The sequence below is a fragment of the Mesoplodon bidens genome (assembly GCF_964165515.1).
Source record: "Mesoplodon bidens genome assembly, chromosome: 3".
In the NCBI taxonomy this organism is placed as follows: Eukaryota; Metazoa; Chordata; class Mammalia; order Artiodactyla; family Ziphiidae; genus Mesoplodon; species Mesoplodon bidens.
The window spans coordinates 142,679,342-142,700,319 of NC_138178.1; the positions used below are offsets into that span (position 1 = coordinate 142,679,342).

Consider the following 20,978-nt stretch of genomic DNA (forward strand, 5'->3'; position numbering starts at 1 on the left):
ATGCAGTGCATCCTACAGGTGGACTATGTGCCTACATTGGAAAGGAGGATCCAGTCTGAGGATTTTGAATTCCCACACTGGTAAGTCCTAAGTGTGTGGTCCCAGAGAATTCATGGATAGAATTCAAAGATTCTGTGTACTGAGATGGAAAAGAATTAATTTTTGTTTCCGCTAATCTTTAAAGTTATTTTCTTCAGTTATAAATGTGAGCAACAAACCCTCAATGGCATAAGCAGTATCTGTGTCATTACTGTCAGAAATCAAAGATATTTTCATCCGATATCACTGTTGTTGCACATACTTTAAAATATCACTTATACCAATTACTGCTTTGAAATTGTAAAAGTTATTAGACCAGCTACTAGAACTGGTTAATAAAGAAGCACATGTATAACACTGTATCACACACATGATTAAAACCAGTTTTCTATTTCAATAAAATTGGTTTCCTTTGAAACCTCGTGTATTTGATTTTATATATTTAAAAACATTATTCTGTGAAGTGGTCATTATTATTCTGTGAAGGTTGACCGCCTACCCCAGAGTCTCTCTGACGCATACTGGGCCTGAGGCACAGCTTTGAGCAGGGGCAGAGCTGGGACCTCCCAGTCAGAAAGGCTGGAGCCTAGGCCTGAGTTCACCTCTGTCTAGCTGTGGGGTCACTTAGCTTCTCTGAGCTTCCATTTTCCCCCTGTAACAAAGGGAATGATAATAATTTCTCATGTTTCATGGGGAGATCAAAGAAATAATGAATGTCAGGATGTTTTATAAACTGTAAAGTGCAATGCAAATGCTGGGTATTAATATTCAGTGGTGCCAGAAACTTCTTTTACTTAACATCAAACCAGTGATGAAGGGGAAATGAAAGAAAACAATCAGGGGGCCAGATGTTTTGTGTGCAAGAAACTGGAGGAGAAAAGCACATTTGTGGCTTGAATTATGGAACATTTCTGCATATGGTTGAGAATATGCTGGAAACAGATAGATCTGGGTAAAAATCTCTGCCACATACTAGCTGAGTGTCTTTGGCAAATTTTTCAAACTCTCCAGGCCTCAGTTTGCTCATCTGAAAAACAGAGATAGTAGCTACCTCATAGGGTTGCTGGTAAAGATTAAATAATGCTAACTCCTGTGCCAGCCTGTAGGGCTCAAGATCCATGTTTGCATAATTTCCCAGACCTGCTGTTTCTTAGCAATCCAAGATGGACCAATGAGAGAAACAGAGAGGGACACAAGAATTGTCTGTAGAATTTCCTTATGAGTTGAGCTTTCCTCCAGAAACTTTATTTTCCAACAATGTGTTTTAGATGAGTTTTACCAAGAATATTTGCAGTTCCCATTGATGGGCTTGGCCTTCCTCCTCGTGCGCTATAGTTCCACTGGTACCCTCACAACACCTTAATCCACATTGCTGTCCAGTATGGTAGCCACTAGGCACATGTGGTGATTTAATCTTAAATTAACTAAAATTAAGCAAAATAAAAAATGTCATTCCTTAGTTGCACTAGTCACATTTCGAGTGTTCAGTAGTCATATGTGGCTAGTGGCTACCATACTGGACAGAATTATAGAACATTGCCATCATTGTGCAAACTCTAGTGGGCAGTGCTGTGACTGGCTGTGAGGGGCACAGCAGAGACTGGGTAGGATAATGTAGGTAAAATATGACAACAAACAGCCTGGCATGTACCCTCCCAACTCACTACTCCCACCCCATCTGAATCTCAGCAGATATAGGGATGGAAGGTACCCACTAAAGACTCGTTTGCACAGAGAGCTGAGTGTCCAGTGCCCCTGGACCTCGTGATGATCCCTCAAGGGATGGTTTGTGCAAGAGAAAGAAGCATTCTTTCTGTCCACCTCTTTTCTTCCTTTTTGATTCCCCTCACCCCATTTCTTTATAACGTCTCTGATGAGTCTTCCGGCGGCATGGAGCTGAGGCTTCATTCTCTGTTATCTCACCTACGCTGGAATTTATCTAATTAGAATGTAAATTGGGAAAGGATTGTGGGGAAAGTGGTGATTCCAGTGTGAGCTTTCTCTTTGTGTGATCACAGTGGAAGAGAGCCTTGTACCCACCTCCTTTGATATGGTAATATCACTAGTCTTGTTTGCAAAAGCTCATTCACCAGTGGAATGGGAGTCACAAAACCAGCAGCCTTGATTTGATGGATTTCTCAGCAAAGTTAAGCATTCACTTTCTCCTTTATAACATGGGAATGTCACTTCCCACCACTCATTACCTTCCAAGTATACTGGAAGCATCATAAAGAAATGGTTTATAAAAATCACTCTTCTTTAAAAAAATTATTTATTTATTTTGGCTGTGTTGGGTCTTCGTTGTGCTCGGGCTTTCTCTAGTTGCGGTGAGCTAGGGCTACTCTTCGCTGCAGTGCGCGGGCTTCTCATCGTGGTGGCTTCTCTTGTTGTGGAGCACATGCTCAGTACTTGTGGCTTGCAGGCTCTACAGCACAGGCTCAGTAGTTGTGGCTTGCGGGCTCTAGAGCACAGCCTCAGTAGTTGTGGTGCACGGGCTTAGTTGCTCCACGGCATGTGGGATCTTCCTGGACCAAGTCTCGAACCTGTGTCCCCTGCATTGGCAGGCGGATTCTTAACCACTGCTCCACCAGGGAAGCCCTATAGAATCACTCTTATTTACCAACTAAGAAGTTTAAAATCTCTTTCAAGATTCTTCTTACCTGCCTTCCTTTTCTCAGCATATTCTTGGAAGGAATAACCTTCTCTTTCAGTATCTTGTCTGTTTTCCAAAACCAGTGAACTAATTTCTATTTACTAAGAAGGTATCTTTTTGGATCCACAATATGGGTCATTGGAAGGGAGGAGGAAACTGTAACCGAGGAAAATCTGTCACTGTCGCCTCATAAATATGAAGTGCATTATTTAAGTTACAGCTAGCTACTGTAAAAGACAGACCCCAAAATATCAGTGGTTTAATGAAATGGAAGTTATTTCTTGCTCAGATTTCATAAGAAGCTTCCCATGGTGAGTTTTGCAGACCCAGAAACACCTATAGTGTCTCTACCTGCTAGAGCTTCTTTTTCTTTAAATTAATTAATTAATTTATTTTTGGCTGCATTGGGTCTTCGTTGCGGCGTGGGCTTTCTCTAGTTGCCACGAGAGGGGGCTACTCTTCGTTGCGGTGCGTGGGCTTCTCATAGCGGTGGCTTCCCTTGTTGCAGAGCACAGGCTCTAGGTGCGTGGGCTTCAGTAGTTGTGGCTTGCGGGCTCTAGAGTACAGGCTCAGTGGTTGTGGCGCACGGGCTTATTTGCACCGCGGCATGTGGGATCTTCCCAGACCAGGGCTTGAACCCGTGTCCCCTGCATTGGCAGGCGGATTCTTAACCACTGTACCACCAGGGAAGCCCCCCTGCTAGAGCTTCTAAAATCAGCCCACAGGTTGGAAAGTGACAGGCTGGTGGTAGCGCACCACACCTCTCTTTGCTGAGTGTATTGTCTGCTGCATGAGGATTTTGGGGCTTGCTGTGACGAGGTCTGTCTCTGACCCACAGTTTTCCTCTTTTGCCAGCACCAGGGATGGGAGGGCTTGTGAAGCCAGCACCAACCTCGGTGTCTGTTTCTTATTTAGAGCAGAATGTCGGGTCTCTACCCTTATCCAAGCATGGAGACCAGGGCCCAGATTTCCGTTTCTCCACTGACAGACTAATCCTGAGGATGTGTGAGTTTGGAGAGACACCTGTCCCCAGGGATCCGGGACAATTCCCCCTGAAAACTGATGAGTGACATCTTTGCTCCCTACCCTAGAAGTACCTTTTGTGTGAGTGAGGGAGTGGTGGTGACCTCAGGTAACTTTCAGCTCTTTGAGGCAGATCCGCGGAGACATCCTCCTCACAGAATCCCAGCAGCAGATGTTTCTTACCAGATTCATTTTCCCTCCCTAGGTCTCTCTTCAACCATCTCTCTCCACTCAAGCTGGTGTCAGCTCAGGCAAGGCAAACTAATTTTAATCCGAGGGCAAGTAAAAACATAATTAAGAAGGTAAATCTGTTTCCCAAAAAGCATATAGTTCTCTGTTCACTGTGCATTTTTTTTTGAAGCGTCTGGAAAGACAAAAGACATGCATTTGTCAGTACAAAGACAGCTGCTCATTTGTTTGTGGAGTTTGCAATTAAATACCCAGCTTCTGCTGCCCAGTGTGATCTATTTTGGAGGGCAGGAAAGAAAAGAAGAATTTTAACTCAAAGTATTGAGCAGAGGGAAGTCAAACCCTGTACAGGCACTGAATTCTCTTTGAATAGGAATGTTGGTGCAAAACACCTAGGATCTAAATTGTCTCTGGGGTGGGGCTGTTTTTGCTTAATGTAATCTCGGCGCCTTCACATTCCCCTGGAGAAGCCAACAGATCAAGATGGATGAGCTTTTCTGGTTGCCTAAATATTTACAGCCATAAGCAGGCTCCTGCCCCTTCCTGAGGCTGTGGTTTGACTCCTCGCTGGGCTGCAGCTGGGTGCACTGTTGTATAAGCCCCCAGACCCATTGTTTCGGCAGGTGACAGCCAGTGAAATGACAAGCCTTGGTCACCAGAGCACAGGGGACTTGCACGCCACATCCCTCTTGCGGATGGCAGGAAGCTCTTTAGTATGCCCTACTTAGCTCGCAGTTCGGAGGAGAAGGTCGCTCTGTTCCCAAGAAGCCATTCAGACATAATAGATATGGTGAGAAGCATAGCCCAGAGGCTGTGGGTTAGGAAAACACATTTATTAGAAACGGCCCAAGACCGCAATAATTAGGTGATGCAAATGAATGCAAGTAAATGAAATCTCAACCGATTGTATGTGCTCACCCCCTCCCCCTTCCTCTCTGTGCAGCAGCCCAAGCTGGAGAAAGTAGGGTCAGGAGAGGAGGAGTTCTGGAAGGTGGACCCCCCCCCCAAAAAAAAAAAACCTCTCCTAGAAAGTTAGTTCTGAAGAGGGAGAGGGCAGCAAGGACCTGGATCTGTTGCGTTCTGTCCCCAGACTCAGCTGGCAGTTTCTGTGTAACTATGGACCAGCCTCTCTGTACTTCAGCTTCAAGGTTTGCCGGGTCCAGATTCCTTATCCTAGTGTATTTTGAAGAGCATAAAGTGATTCTTTAAAAAAGCATTTAAACAAAAATAAAAAGCACAAAGATGACTGCAATGATACACGTACACAGTTTTATCGTCCATTCATTCCCTTAACAAAAATTTGTTGGCCGCTATCACCACATGTCAGGTGCTGAGACTATAGCTGTAAATGATCATAATGATGAGCATGATGATAACATCAGAAACAATAATAATAACCAATTCTTGTGCTTACTGTTTTCCAGGCACTGTTTTAAGTGTATCAGTGCATTAATCCATTCATCCTTGCAGGAACCCGGGACTATACAAGACAGCCCAAGGCACAGGCCCAGCCCAGAAAGAGCATGTAGGAGGTGAGGCAAGACCTCTGCTGGGAGAGATCCAGGGGCTGAGGGCACGTGGAGGGCATGACCAGCCCCCCGAGGCTAGGGAAGGCATTGGAAGCAGCTCAGTCTGGGCCCATCACCAGCCACTGAGGCAGGAGGAGGAGGTGGCCTGGAGCCAAGAAGAACGCACTGTGAGGGGACCCCAAGATCAATAGTTCTGCTGGCTGGAGTCTGAGGTTGTGGTGAGAGATGTCGGGGGTGGAGGGTAGGGTAGGGAGACTTCCTAAAGGAGGAAACGAGGGATGTCCCCCGGAGACCTGAAGGTTGAGTGGGACCTTCAGGTTAGGCAGGCCTGGGGGTTGGGGAGACATGGCTAAGGTCCTGGGAGGAGAGGCTGGACCATAAGGTGCTCAGACACAGGCGCCTGTGGGTGAATGGGGACCAGGCCATCACGGCTGTATGCGGGAGGCTGTATTCAGGAGGCGGCGTGTTATTCTGAGGGCACAATCAGATTTTCCCTTGAAGAAGAGCATGCCGGCTGCAGTGTGGGGTGTAAAGAAAAGAGGACAGGGTGCTGGGGGGCGGCAGGGAGACCCTAGGAGTCTGATAGGGCGATGGTGGTGAGTGATGAGGGCTGTGGCGTGGTTCAGAGGCACGAAGGAGATGGACTTGAGAGGTAACCAGGAAGTAGGGCGGGAGAGAGCAAGCGATCCAGGGTGATTCTTGGGAACCCCCCATCTGTACAGAGCAGTGATGGCAGTGGGGCTGAGGAGGGAGGCTCAGTAAGGTCTGCTCCTGTCACCGCTCACGTTTGCTCTGTCACCCCCTCTCCTGCCCTCCTGGGGTCACAGAAGAAGGTTTCTCCACCAAAGGGGGTTGGATGCCATGTCCTGCTCAGCCCTTTCCCTGTTGTCCCCTCCTTCCTGTCTACAGCCCACTGCCCACCTTGGTCCTCAGGGCCCTGTACACACCGTTGGTTTAAGTGTTCATGTAACTCTGTATCCACAGAGGGGTCACTTTTGAAAGCAAACTTCATGGCAGGGCCTGGCAGCTCCCCAGAGGGCTTCCTTAGGAATCTGGTATCTGACTCAGCATCTGACCCTGATGCATTTGTTTCCAGATCTTTCCTGACATCAGCTCTGTCAGTCTGCAGGCTTTTCTTTCTCCTACAAGAGATTCTTAATATGGGGTCAGACTCCCTCAGGATCCATGGATGGGCTTCAAGGGGTCCAGGGTCACTCTGGAATTCTACGTAGAGTTTTATTGCCGGTGAGGTTTTTCTGGGAAGAGCACACCTAGCTTTCAGAGTCTCTGAGGGGTTTATGATCCCCAAAAGCTTAAGGCTTGTGGGTCTGGGTTTTGATTTCAAGGTTAAAATTTTTCTGGCCAATTTTCCCTCTCCTTATCACCATCACGTCCAGTGCTAAAGTCTTTGGACAGAGTCCACCTCATCTCTTCACAGGATTGCTAGGAATTAAAAATAAGCATTTGCCTGTTAACTCTTGTTCCCATCTTGCCCTGAAAAGCCACTGCTACCCTGCAGTAGATAATTCAAAATCCTAACCTCACATATTTATATTCTGTGGTAGGAAAAATTCGTTAACAGAGGTCCTTCATCCCACGGGTCCCATCACTTTTGAAGAGGGTTAAGCTTGCTGCGTACTTGCCTTATTTTAGGTCTTCTGATTTGGCAAAAGCATATTAATGGGAGCAGCTGACTTTTGTTGGTACTTATATGTCAGGCACTGTGGTAAGCACTTTACTGGTATTCTCTCATTTAAGACACTAGAATTATCTCAATTTTAAAATGAGGAAACTGAGGCATAGAGGAAATAGCCAGTAGGAAGCAGCAGACCCAAGTGGTAGAATTCCAGAGGCTTTGTCTTAACATCCCGTTAAGCCCTATCTTCCCTTTTTCTGTTCCCTTGTGACGCCCCCATCCATCCCCTCCCATCCAGGAGGTCACTGCTCCAACTTGCTTCCTAGCTTGGAGTCAGTACCATCTGGAGTCAGGTTCTAACCCTTCTCACTGAAGTCCCTTTTGGAAACAACGGACAAGAGCTATTGCACAGGGGAAACAGTAGCTTTTTAATGATAGGAACAGCCAGAATCAGTATCTCTCACCAAGGGGTGATTTGAAAGGTCAAGAAATTTTCTGCTATCCTCACATATTTCCTAACCTACAATTCCAATGTCCAAAATCCCAACATTAGAGATTCATTGCTTTGGATTGGTTTTTCCCCACTCCACTTTAGCCTCTTAAAAAAATAGGAGTAAACTTTGGGATATGAACTGGGGAGTTCCATGAACTATAGGGATAGCCGTGAAAGGTGTGAGGGCAGAGGATGTTCAAAGAGGGAAGAGAGTACATAAAAGGACACTCCTTGAAAGTATTGCCAAGAACCAGCCCTGCATATGACCCCTATCCTCTCACCATGTTGGAAGGAGTTTTGTGGACTAACTCATCACTGGATCTCCAATATCAGACTCTCCAGTGTCCTGGCTAGTGTTTCCATAGCTGGTAGAGTCTGTGGAAGGACAGTCCAGCCCTGGTCAAAACTCTTGAGGGTTCCCTTGCATTTCCCCTTTGGGAGGTTGGGGAGCAAATGATCTGTCACCTCTGGGAAGTCAGCCAATGGCCTGATACTACCTGATATTAGAGGGACCAACCTTGGTATCTGGGAAAGGTTGTCCTACAGTTATATCACAGGGGCAACATTATCCCTAGGGGGCCAGTAGGCAAGTGGTTAGCTAATGGCTTGAGGACAGCCCCCAAGAGCCCTCCCCTCGGTCCCAGTGTCAGACATCACGCTTTCCTTTTTCCTGTGGAGGCCACTGGACTATTAGCAGGAAGAGGCTCTGTTATGAGTTGAGTTGTGTCCCCAAAATTCATATGTGAAGCCCTAACCCCAGTGCCTCAGAATGTGGCTGTATTTGGAACTAGGACCTTTAAATAGGTGACTAAGCTAAAATGAGGCTTTTAGGGTGGGCCCTAAGCCAGTCTGACTGGCATCATCCTTATAAAAAGAGGGAATTTGGACACACAGAAAGGCAGCAGGGATGTGTGTGCACAGAGGGCCTACCACGTGAAGAGGCAGCAAGAAGGCGGCCATCTGCAGGCCAAGGAGAGAGGCCTCAGAGGAAACCACCTGCTGACACCTTGACCTTGGACTTTCAGCCATCAAAACTGTGAGAAAACAAATTCCTGTTGATTAAGCCAACAAGTCTTGGTATATTACCAGGGCAGCCCTAGCAAACCAATACAGACTCTGTGACATTTAGAGCAAAAGTCTCCAAAATGGTATGTAGCTAGATGATCCTTTGAGATGAAGGAAGAAAATATTATAACAGCTATGTCTATTGATTTCTATCTGATTCTATGTTAATTTCAATTTCTTCTGTATATTGTAAAATGTACATAACAAATGAGTATGGTAGGGCATGCATATCACATATAACATATTGGGGATGTAGGCTTAAACATTTTTATAGGTAGGATGAATAATCAAAAAGTTTGGAGACGACAGAGCCAAGATGGTGGCTGTCTGTGTATCTCTAAATCCTAAAGACAAATAAGAATAATTTCTCTTCTCACAATTACAAGTGCCCTAAAGAGTTCATCATTTGTTCCCTACTCTTTCCCCAGCTTACTTAAGGTGTTTCGGGAGCTACGCCTTGCCTCTATCAGGGAGGTTTATGTTGTCATGGCTATAATTGTTCTCTATGAGTACTTGTGTGTAATGGTTCATAGAAATGTATTCTGTTGAAGGGACTGGAAGCAGCAGAAAATCAATCCATTAAAAACCATGCTTTCCTTAAACCTCTCAGTTTGGTTTCCCTCCATTTTTCCTTTCTGCTCTTGAGGAAGAGACTCAGCATTTTAGGATCCTGAAGCTGCCAAAATTACAAAGCACTGATAATATTAGGGAAAGGTGCTCGGCAGATCTCTGCAACTCTCTCTTCCAGTCCCACCCAGTTGCATTCAGCCCCGATTCTGGTCTCAGATCAGACTTCAAAGAGCCTTGCCAGACTGAGGGATGTGGGTCTCATCAACCCCTACCTCCAACCCTTGGGACTCTGCTCATAACTCCTTGAAAACCTGTCAATAAACTGGGTTAGTGTACATGCCCCCAAATTTCAAAAAAGTAATTGTGGATCTGAGACTCTGGAACTCAAAAGGAAAGCCAGCCTGGCCTCATGCTCCTCTTGGAGAGGGGGCAGTGATGGCCCACCTCAGACCTGACTGCATCTTGGCCAAGTTCACTCTTTGCTCTGTGGTTAGGCAGGAAACACTTATCTCCATTTAAAGGGGTGGGGGGGAAGATCTCCTAGCTGATTCCAAAGTGGGCCACTTTGGCCTGGCTCTGCTAGGCTCAAACTCACTCAATGGTCTTGCTATGAGACTGACTTCCCCTGGCGGACCAGCGGAAGGGTGAGAACTTTTCTGGTGTACTTTGCGGCCCTGCAGCAAATTACGCCAGCAGAATGTTTGAAGTGGAAAAAGTCAATGCTATGGTGACGTTAAAAATGTCTCTGACTGAGTGGTTAATCTCCTTTCATTGTTTAAATGTGCCTACAGGGCCCAGGAGAGTCACAAATCTACAAGAAGGGAAAGCGGCTCTTAGAATTAGCTGGCAGATATATTGCTTTCCTGACTGCTCTGAGGTGGCCGGGCAGCCTGCGCTTTACCCCTACCATCAGGTCTGGGAGTCACTGTGACCCATGTCCTAAATAAGTGCCCCTCTGACAGGAGCATCAGCAGAAATGGCCTCCCAGGGCAAGGGCCTTTGAGACTGATCAGACCATCTCTAATTTGGCATCTCCACGGAGTCATTTCGGGACAATGTTGGTTGCATTTGGAGCCATATATAAGGTCTTATAGCTTTGCTCAGATCACACCTGGTCAGGTTTGGTTCTCAGTTTTCTGGAATAAATGGAATGTGACATTATAGTGGAAAAGGGAGGGGCTCTGCAGGCAGGCAGATCTGGTGTGTGGTGCCAACTCTTCATTTAATGGGTGTGAGATCTTGGGAGAAGAATAGAATTTCTCTGGCTCTCAGTGATCTCATCTCTAAAATGGGGCTAATAAGACCTACTCTATAGGTGTTACTGTGATGAGGGCTAAATACCATGATGTATGCAGAGCACACAGTGGACACGCAATTGTGTGAGCTCCCTCCGTTTCCTTCTTGGCTGGCAGAGAGATGGCGCAGTCGGCCACTATATTGTCTCTATTTGCAGTCATCAGTCATAGCTGCGCTTCCCTTTATGTCCAGCTCAGCATGACTAAGGCTTGCTTCGTTTTTTTTCTCTCAGTGGTATTAATTCATTTTTTTATTCCGTCATTCAGCACACATGCATTTTCCTGGTGCTATGCAGGTGCTGGGGACAAACGATTGAGCAAGTTAGACACCGTGCCTGACCTCAGAGAACGTCTGGCTCACAGCCAAGGTAGACAAAGACCCCCTGGCCTGTCTTAGCAGGTGAGGGAGGGGGGCTCCTCCAGGAAGTGATGTTTGAGTGATACCTGAAAGAAATGCCCTAATATGGCCACATTCCCTCCTTCTGCTGACTCATGATCAAGGATGGACATTCATAAACTGGCTGAAAAGAGTACTCCAGTCTCATTAGGCAGAGAGCACACCCACAGCCCTGGCTTTGTTTATTCCATTCTCTAATCAACAGAGCTGGCCAGACATGTCCTTGGTCTCAAGTTTGAAGTGGAACTAGAAACTGGGACTCAGCGAAGCACAGAGTTTGGCAATTAGATGACACACAAGTTTAGCATTGGTATTTTGCATGCTGTTTGACTCAGAGATTTCACTTCTGGAAATTTATACTGAAGAACGAATAACTTATTTATCCAAAGATTTGACTACAAGGATGTTATTTGCCAAATTGTCTTAGCACAAAATTAAAAACAATCCAGACCCTCCAAAATAGTGGATTGGGTAAATAAATCCTGGTAAAAGAATGCAGGGGAATAATATGCAGCCATTAAAAATGATATTATAGAAAATAATAGGTATTAACATGGAATAAAGTTCACAATGTATGTTAAATGAAAAAAGATAAATTAGAAAATGGTACATATGGAATGATTTTTAAAATAGTTTTTCTTAGGAAAAAATCTGAAAAGAATATACTTAAAAGTATTATTAATAATTATTTCTGAGTTCTAAAATTAAGGATGATTTTTGTTGTCTTTTTGGTTTATTTTTTAGTTTTTCCTTAGTTACTACACATTCTTTGTGCATTATAGAGGAAGTTAGCATATTAAATAGAGCTTTCACATGAAAAGATGGTCAACATCATTAGTCATTAGGGAAATGCATATCAAAACCACGATGAAATACCACTTCACACCCACTATGATGGCTATTATCAAAAAGATGGACAATTACAAATGTCTACAATGATATGGTAGAATTGGAAGACTTATACATCGCTCCTGCAGCCACTTTGGAAAACAGTTTGGCAGTTCCTCAGGAAGTTAAACATGGAATTAGCATATATGCAACAATTCTACTCCTAGGAATATATCCAAGAGAAATGAAAATATACATCCATATACAAACTTGTACATGAATGTTCATAGCAGTATTATTCAAAATAACAAAAAAGTAAAAACAACCCAATGTCCTTCAGTTGATTAATGGAGAAACAAAATGTGGTATATCATACAACAGAATATCATTAGGAATATCTCAAAAAGGAATGAAGTACTGACACATGCTCTAATGTGGATGAACCTTGAAAACATTATGCGAAGTGAAAGAAACCAGACACAAAAAAATCATACATTGGGCTTCCCTGGTGGCGCAGTGGTTGACAGTCCTCCTGCCGATGCAGGGCACGCGGGTTCGAGCCCCGGTCTGGGAAGATCCCACATGCCGCGGAGCGGCTGGGCCTGTGAGCCATGGCTGCTGAGCCTGCGCGTCCGGAGCCTGTGCTCCGCAATGGGAGAGACCATAGTGGTGAGAGGTCCGCGTACCGCAAAAAAAAAAAAAAAAAAAAATCATATATTGTGTGATTCCATTTACACAAAATGTCCAAAATAGGCAAACTCATAGAGACAGAATGTAGATCAGTGGTTGCCAGGTGCTGGGGTGGGGAGGGAGAGTGTGGAGTGACTACTAATGGGTAAGGTGTTTCTTTTGGGGGGTGATGAAAATATTCTTGAATTAGATATTGGTGATGGTTACACAAATTGTGGATAACCTAAAAACTACTGAATTGTACTCTTACAAAAAAATAAACAAAAAAGTAGCATTTTCCCCTCTGCCATTAACCTTTCTGGACAATGAAGAATTATTGTCAGGTTCCTCCCAACATACATGAGACAAATACCCCTGTAGCCCTTCTTCTGCCTTTCATAATTGCAGGAAGTACAACTCTACATGCATGTATTATATTACTGTGTTTTTTATTTTTCTTATATTTTGGTGTTTGGACATCTTGGGGTCTTGCTGAACCAGGAGGGACTGTCCCTCCCAGGACTAGCCAGTTCCTAGAGATAGTGAGCAACTCACCTGTGAGTGCACCTTTCATATGCAAACCAATCAATCCAGAGCCCATACCCTGAACCACCATCTTTGTTCAGCTCTCACACTCAGGGCCACTATTGTCCTGCCCTAATCACCCCAGGGCCAGGTACCAACGAACTAGAGACAGCCTCAACACCCCAAAGCCTAGAGAAATTATTCAGACTAGACAACCCTAAGCCTGCTTACTCTGCCTCACCCATTCCTTCTAGAGGAACCACAATAGAGGCTCTTGCCATGTTTTTCCCTTGTTCCTCCTGACCAACCCTGGTGCTTTCCCATGTGGCCCCCCTGCGTGGCATACCACACTTCCCACTTCTAGGGATCTGTGAGTAAAAAGAACTTCTTCCTCTGTGACAGTCATTTCCATGTTTGTGTGTCTCCCTACACCTGATTAAAGCAAATCCTGGGTACTCTTAAAACAATTCACACCTGGAAGACTATCAACCCTGGCTTGATACTTTGCCAGACATCACAAGATAATCAAAGAAATCAGTGCTTCTATGATTCTGTGAGTGTTTCCTCCAGGACTCCTGGATCCCGCAGTTATGGATGGATTTTTCAAAACCACTTTGCCCTCTCGTAGCCACCACCCATTTCTACGCCATTATGAGTTACCTATCGATACCTAGGCCTTAACGTTCCTGGTGTCTCATATGACATACAAACACATACACACACACACACACACACACACACAAATGTGTGTATTGCATTTTTGGCTCATCAGTCATAGAGGTCCCAGGTAGTAGGAACTGGATGATTTGGGTTTACTCTGCATTACAATGCCTAGCTTGACAAAAATTAAAGCAATCCATCTTTCATCCTCTTCCTTCTCAAAGTCTGATTGGCCATCTCAGACATAAAATGGGGTCAACTCTTGAGGGATAAGAGACAATTCCATGACACAGGTGCTAGTACCCCACACATGCAGCAGACAACCACAGAGAAGACCTCATCTTCCATTCCCTCAGATAACACAAGAATTTGAATTTTTATTAAATATGTAGATAAAAAACAAACTACTGAAACTGTTGAGAATAGAAGTTGAGCAGAAAGTCTTGAGTAGGTAAGTGCAGAATCGTGCACACCAGGAGAGAGGGAAGAGGAGAAAATAAGCTATGATACAGAAGGCAAGGCCAAACTGGACAAGAGAAGGCCATTTGGGGCCATTTTTGTTGTTTGACTTCAACTGATGATCCTTTATAGGTTCGCCTGTTGCCCACTTTTCCATTGCCCTTGGGGAATTATCCTGGCCTGACCAGATCCACTGAATAGGAACCCAACCCAATGCAACACTAGAATTGGACAAGCCATTACGTTCCATGACTGAGACCTTTCTTCTCTTCAGGCTTACCAAATGGCTCAGAGTTGATGGAAATAGAAATAATAACCAAGAGTCTTAAAGACTATTTGGCTTTAGGTCAGTATCTGCCTTTGGAAAATGAGATTCCTTCTCTGTAAAATAGGGGTAATAATAACTATTTCATAGAGGTGTTGTGAATAGTAATAATTTATGCATATAGAAACTGGCCTGTACTCAAGGAAAGAAAGATAACGTCCCAAGCTCATGGGACCTTGTTAGAAAATTAGATTCTATTTCATTTATGTTCCTTTAAAAAAATAAAGGAAGAAGAACGTACAATCTATGTCAAAGGATTAGTCTAGTCACATCACTTTCCTTCTAAATAACATTTCTCCTTCTGGTTGTATTTTGGATCCACTGCTAATGTGCATTAGTTTCCAATTTCCCTCCAGCCACTCTCCAGAAGTGCAATACTGGTTCTTTGTCTTAGGGATATTTCATTTCCTCAACCATGTTAAATCAAACAAACCCGCCCATACCAGCAAACAGAAAGGAGCAGCTCTGGGCCTCTGAACTAATTTGCACTGGCAAAACTGATCAGGCCTTCCTCCAGTGTCTTAATTAGGAGTCTTAATCCCTTTTATTTAAAACCAGAAGAAATAAAGGACATGGTAGGAAACTCTGAGCATATTTATTTAATACAGACAAAAGAGGGTTTAGAAAGTTCACTTAATATACAGTGTCAACAGAAATATATGTCCCTTTCTTTCTAATAATTCTTCCAGGATAAAGTATTGCTTCGTGCTCAGATTGGAACCATCGGCTTTCAACGTTCTCTTTCATTTAAAGAGACAGTTATTCCCAACCCAGTCTCTGTTTCCAGAGACTTTTGACAGGTTTGCTTTAATTTCTCATGTGACATAAGGAGAGAGTGAGTCAGAGAAGATATTCAATATTGTTCACATTGAATTTTTAAAAATGTGATGAATGGGTGGTGGTGGACGGAGGTTGAACGTGAGAAAATGAAAACACAGTACGGATGATTATGAATGACCTCTGCAGACTCAGAAGAGGTCTTCCTGCACAGAGGCTGGAATGCCTCTGGGATTTGGTATAAGGCAGGTTCTTCCTGAAGCCCATTCAAGGTGCTTCAGTTCTTGAGGAAACAAACGATGATGTCAAGGTGCACTGATGTGGCTCTTCCAAGGGTTGGTGAAGTGTATGTTCAGCACTTAGCAGGGGGTTCAGATCAGCATGCAGGGGCGTCACCCATGGGTAGGATCAGTTTAGGTTCCTGGCAGCTTAATTTTGTATGGGACCACAAGCATTTATTAAAAACCATGTGAGGGTGTTGATAACTGAGGTGAACCCCAGACACTTTCAAAAGGATTTGAAAGAGATTCCATGGCTTAATGGGCCCAGGGCCCTGCTCAGTCTTCAGGCCATTTTCTCCTACAGAAAAATGACTGGATCCTCAGAAAGCTCAGCCTCCTAAGAGGCACACCCATTATTTTGGATGCTTCTCAGCACTGAAGCCAATGGGCAGTCATGCATGACATCACTCTTAGGATGTTCTAGAAGAGTCTCAGTGCCTTTGGTCTAAGGTAGTGTCTTATAACACTTAATAATCAGTCTAACTGGTGAGAGCTACCTAGGCTTGGGTTCACATAGAGACCACTGGTTTTATGTTCCCTTTCATGTAAAAAGACTGTCTTTTTAGATGTAACTGTTCATGAGTTGGAATACAGCCAAATCTAATCTGTATTGTCTTAAAAGAATTGATTTGATCACTTTTAAGAACATGGAGTAAGCCTAAATAGTCAAAACATTAAAAAAGAAAGTAACCTCAGTATTTAAAATACTCTTTTTAATGTGTGAAATAATTAACTGACCATAGCATTTTTTATACTTAAAAGTCATTGTCATATCTTTTATTTCATTTATTTATTTATTTATTTATTTATTTTATTATTATTTTTTTTTTTTGCGGTACGCGGGCCTCTCACTGTTGTGGCCTCTCCTGTTGCGGAGCACAGGCTCTGGATGCGCAGGCTCAGCAGCCATGGCTCACGGGCCCAGCCGCTCCGCGGCATATGGGATCCTCCCGGACCGGGGCACGAACCCGTATCCCCTGCATTGGCAGGCGGACTCTCAACCACTGCGCCACCAGGGAGGCCCTATTTCATTTATTTTTATGGTACCCATGTGAAGTTAAGTCATATTTCTACTTTACAGAAAAACAAAACAAAACAAAAACAACTAAGAAACAAAGCTAAGTAAACTGTCTAGAGAAATACAGAAATACAGGGTTGGAGTTTAGTGTCTCAGCTAGTAGACTCCAGAAGGATGTGGAATGAATAAATCGGCTACTTGCATGTGACTGCACACTTTTAAAAGACAGGTGATGTTGAAAAGAAATTAATCCTCTGAAATATCTTAAATATCGACCCCCTGCAGTTTTGTTTACATTTTCCTTTAGGAAAAGATCTGCTTGAGCATTAATCAACATCCCATCCAAATTATCAGTAATTCTGAAATTAGTGAAATCTAATAATGTTTGTTTATTTTACTGTCCCTCGGCACATAACCATTATCCACAATCTAAAGCCTGATACTACATGATTATCCTATAAAGTGGGAGTAATTTTGGTCTCCCAAAAGTTCTGCTTGGCTTTGCATCAGGTAGGTAACAACAAGAAAACAAAAAGGCCCACCTGACTCCTAAAGACAGGGAGAGGCCTGAAAGGGTTCAGATGCGGGCAAGTCCATCCTCCAGTTTCCCCAAAGATGCTTTCGATTAATCTGCTGCAGACCCCAATCACGGGAACAGAAAGCTGCAAAATCATATGAAACAATTACAGATCAGCACACCCAGCCGGCTGTCAGCAGAGAAAACTGCAAGCACCACTGAATAATTATGGTTTGAGCTATTGATTGGGACCACAAAAGAGTTTCATCCAAATGCTTTTAATTTGCCAAACAGAGGGAAGGGTGCTGCAGAGAGGTTGCTTCCATTAAGCATTTCTCCCTCTGCTAATTAAGGGGAGAGTTTAACAAGGTGAAGGGGATTGTTTTGTAAATCTTGCCAAGTAAAATCTATGGCTATTTGAGAGGTGAAGGGCTTGTCTTAAGAAATGGCCTAAAACAATTGGTCTGGGATGGGCTTGGGTCCTGTGGGAAATCCTAGTCTGGTCAAGCACCCTAGATTCTCGCTTGCCTGAGGGTTCATGCCCTGCTCCTCTGAGAGATGCTGGGTCCAAGGCTGAAATAACAGTTGGAGGCCAAGCAGGGCTGAGGCCTCCTCTGTGGGTTCACGCACATTTGCTAACCACCTGTGACCTCAGAATCTCTCTTTATCTCAACTCTTGGGGCCCACCCTTGATGAGGAATGACAATATTACCTAACTGGAACTGAGGAGTGATTTAGAAAAAGAACATTATTGTTAACTGAAGTCCATAGTTTATTCAGATTGCCTTAGTTATTACCCAATGTCTTTTTCTCTTCTAGGATCTATCCAGGATGCCATGTTACATTTAGTTATCATGTCTCCTAGGCTCCTCTTGACTGGTAGCTTCTCAGACCTTCTTTGTTTTTGACAGCCTTGATAGTTTTGAGGAGTAGTGGTCAGATATATTGTAGGATGCTCCTTTATTGGAATTTGTCTGATGTTTTTCTCATGATTAGACAAATAAGAAGCACAGGATAAAGTTGGCCTAATGAAGGTGAGGAGGAGAAATTAACCATAACAGGGAATTCCCCGGTGATCCAGTGGTTGGAACTCTGTGCTCTCACTGCCGAGGACCTGGGTTCGGTCCCTGGTCAGGGAACAAGGATCCCGCAGGCTGCAGAGCATGGTCAAAAAAAAAAAAAAAAAAAAATTAACCGTAACAAATATATGCAATAATTCCCCTTCCCCAAACATAACATAAACACACGCACACGCACACACACATCTATACTTTGTGTCTTCCGAAGTGCCTAGCTCCAGTCTCCAACACAGTGATAATCTGACATCTGGATGAATGAACAGAGTGATGGATAGATAAAATTTTTTCTCCACTGCCACCATCTCTACTATCGTCATGTAACTCTATGTTAATGTCATTTTAAGTCTTTCAGAGGACATTCAACCACGTCTTACCATGACACGATAAAATTCACAATATGTGTCTTCACTCTTGTTTTAAGTGCCTCTCATGTCCCTACCAGCTTAAACTGGCTACAATTATTGTAAGACCCCAGTACTAGTGGGATCTCAAGATAAAACTCTGCCCAGAGGTTACAATACACTAAGCCCTTACAACAACTCCATCTCTTTGTAGCCATCAACAACAGCTCTTGATCTTCAAAAACTGTCAAATACTCTGTAAGATGAAGTGCCCATTATAAAAGGAATAAAAATTTAAATAAATTGGAGTTTAACCCAGAGAGGAAAAGGTCATGGATGACCTAATTACAATCTTCTAGGATTGTAGAAGAGAGGAAAGGGTCACACAGACTTGAGTTCCAGTCCTGCCTCGGCCACAGACTAGCTGTGTGACCATGGGAGTTACTGGACCTCTCTGTGCTTCAGTGTCTCACCTGTAAAATGAGAAAAATAATGCTTACCTGGCAGAATAGTGGTCGCTTTGCAGGGAGGTAATGTGCTTATGCACATTATACATGTGTATGTATAATGTGCTTATACATGTAATGTGGTTAGCACTGTTCCTGACACAGACCGGTTATTCAGTAAAATTTAACTTCCACCTCACCTGCTATGTGATCTTACATACGATAAAAGTAAAACCACTTCCTATTTTATGGGTCTTCACAGCTTAGAAAGCATCTTCTCACGATTTAGGCTGATGAACCATTGTTGTCCTATCCCTTCAAAGCCCAAGTAAAAGAAAATGAATTTTAATTCAAGTAACAGTGATTTGGGTTGGCCATTGAGATAATAAAACCCAGGACAAGTTATCTGGGGCACTGTGGACTCTGTCCTTGGGGGAGTTTCAAAAAGGAGTGGGCAGCTCAGGCTACCCAGGGTTGACTTCACCACTGCCCAACAGCCATCAAAATCTTGGCTGATTGGAATAAGATGGAGGGGTGCTGGAAGGCATGGGAGGCAAAGGAATTGCTGTTAGCCCTCAGGATACTCCGAATCCACCTCTGCCCCTGGGCATCTTCCCAGGCTCCGCCTCCAGACCTTGTAGCTTCCTGGAGCTAAACTTTGGTGGAGACAGAGCCTTAGTGTATAACCCAGGGTGCCAGAAATAGCTTGTTTCTGTGCTCTTTAAAGCATCAGCTTAAATCCAACTCTGATCATCCTTTCACCTGAGCTTGTGAGAAACTCAGTTCCAGTCGTTTAGGGGCTGTTCCCCAGGGCTGGGCCAAGGCTCTGGGGGCTTGTCTGGTGCCTTGCCAAGGCTCTTTGGTCCTGCTGAGACCTCCTGGCCGTGTTAGGGACTCCCTCCTCCTACCACAGTCACAGCCCTGACACCCACATTGCAGTTTTCCCACTAGGGGTCTGTCTCCCCTCCTAAAGAGTCATCAGCTTGAGGGCAGAGCCTGAGTCTTTATTGTGCTGTCTCTAGAATTGGTGCAAGGGCATGAGACGTATGTGTTAACGCACTAACAAATGTTTCCTTTATAGCAGGAAGTACATTAGATGATTTTTTTTCTTCACTATGTCTGTGAGCCCCCTGGGGGAAAAGCCGGTGCTTTTACCTCTGTTTCCTCAATGCCTGTAACTCCCCAGCAAATGTTCCTTGAGTCAATGTTTGGATGGTGCTCGCTTTGTTGTGCATTGCTTTGCATGGCTCTGTCTTTGTACCTGTGCAGTCCCGTGGGCAGGGCTCTGAACTGGTCATTGTCAAAGAGGCTGTCACATCTGTTCTCTCCTGCAGAGAGCCTCCAAATTTTAGCTGAGCATGTGGCTGCCCCTGATAAAGCAAGGTTTTCCAGCCTTTTTTTGAAGGATCACATGACTAAATTCTGACCAAAGGGATACCCACACCATGATGGGCACAGCTATACTTCCTAGCCCTGCATCCCACTGGCCACGTGGGAAGTCCTCTTTGGCCAGGAGGGTGAGCGCAGCACCCTAGGAATAGTGGAGCAATAGGAGAGGGGAGGCTGGGTCCCCCAGACGGTGGAGCCTCCACACCGGCCCCAGACTCTTAGGGGCAAGAGAAATACTTCTCCCTTGCTTAAACCACTGTACTTGGTGTCTCTGTGGGAGCAGTCAAAATTTTATCCCAACCGACACCCTCATCTCAGTCCGCTTGCTGCCTGAGTGTTTTCATCCCACCTCGTGGAGCTCCCAGGGGAGGTCACACAGAGGAGAGAGGCAGCCCTCCTTCAAAGCGCCAGCCTGAGTCAGCAGCAGTTTTCAGTTTAATGAGATGACACTAATGATTTGCCTCCCTGGGATGAATGGGCCTGTCCTCCCTGGAGACCTATGGAGGGTCCTGGCATTTCCATCATTGCTGAGCTTGGTGGTCAAGGGGAAGACAGGAGTCTCAGAAAGGAGCAGGGAGGTCATGGACCTATAGAAGAGGCATTCGCTGCCCTAGAACCAAGCCCGAACTTCAGTAAAAGGGAAGAGAACAGTACCTGGGCCTGCTTCACCCTGGCACGTGCCCCTGAAAGTGCCCTCCTACCTCTCCTGGGTTTGCCAGGACATGCTTCACAAGCAGGACACCTTTCACACCCAAAAAGTGCTGTTTGCTTAGCC

The 20,978-nt window shown here is 44.6% G+C and overlaps 1 long non-coding RNA gene across 1 annotated transcript in view; it reads right to left on the reverse strand.

Moving 5' to 3' along the window:
- The window catches only part of LOC308613829, a 37,116-nt gene extending 19,359 nt beyond the window's left edge, over positions 1 to 17,757 (reverse strand). The window contains exons 1-2 of the long non-coding RNA XR_014015324.1: positions 17,746 to 17,757; positions 16,974 to 17,093 (exon numbers count right to left, since the gene is read on the reverse strand). This is a non-coding gene — a long non-coding RNA (uncharacterized lncRNA). The remainder of the gene's footprint in view (positions 1 to 16,973; positions 17,094 to 17,745) is intronic.
- Positions 17,758 to 20,978: the final 3,221 nt, after the last annotated feature.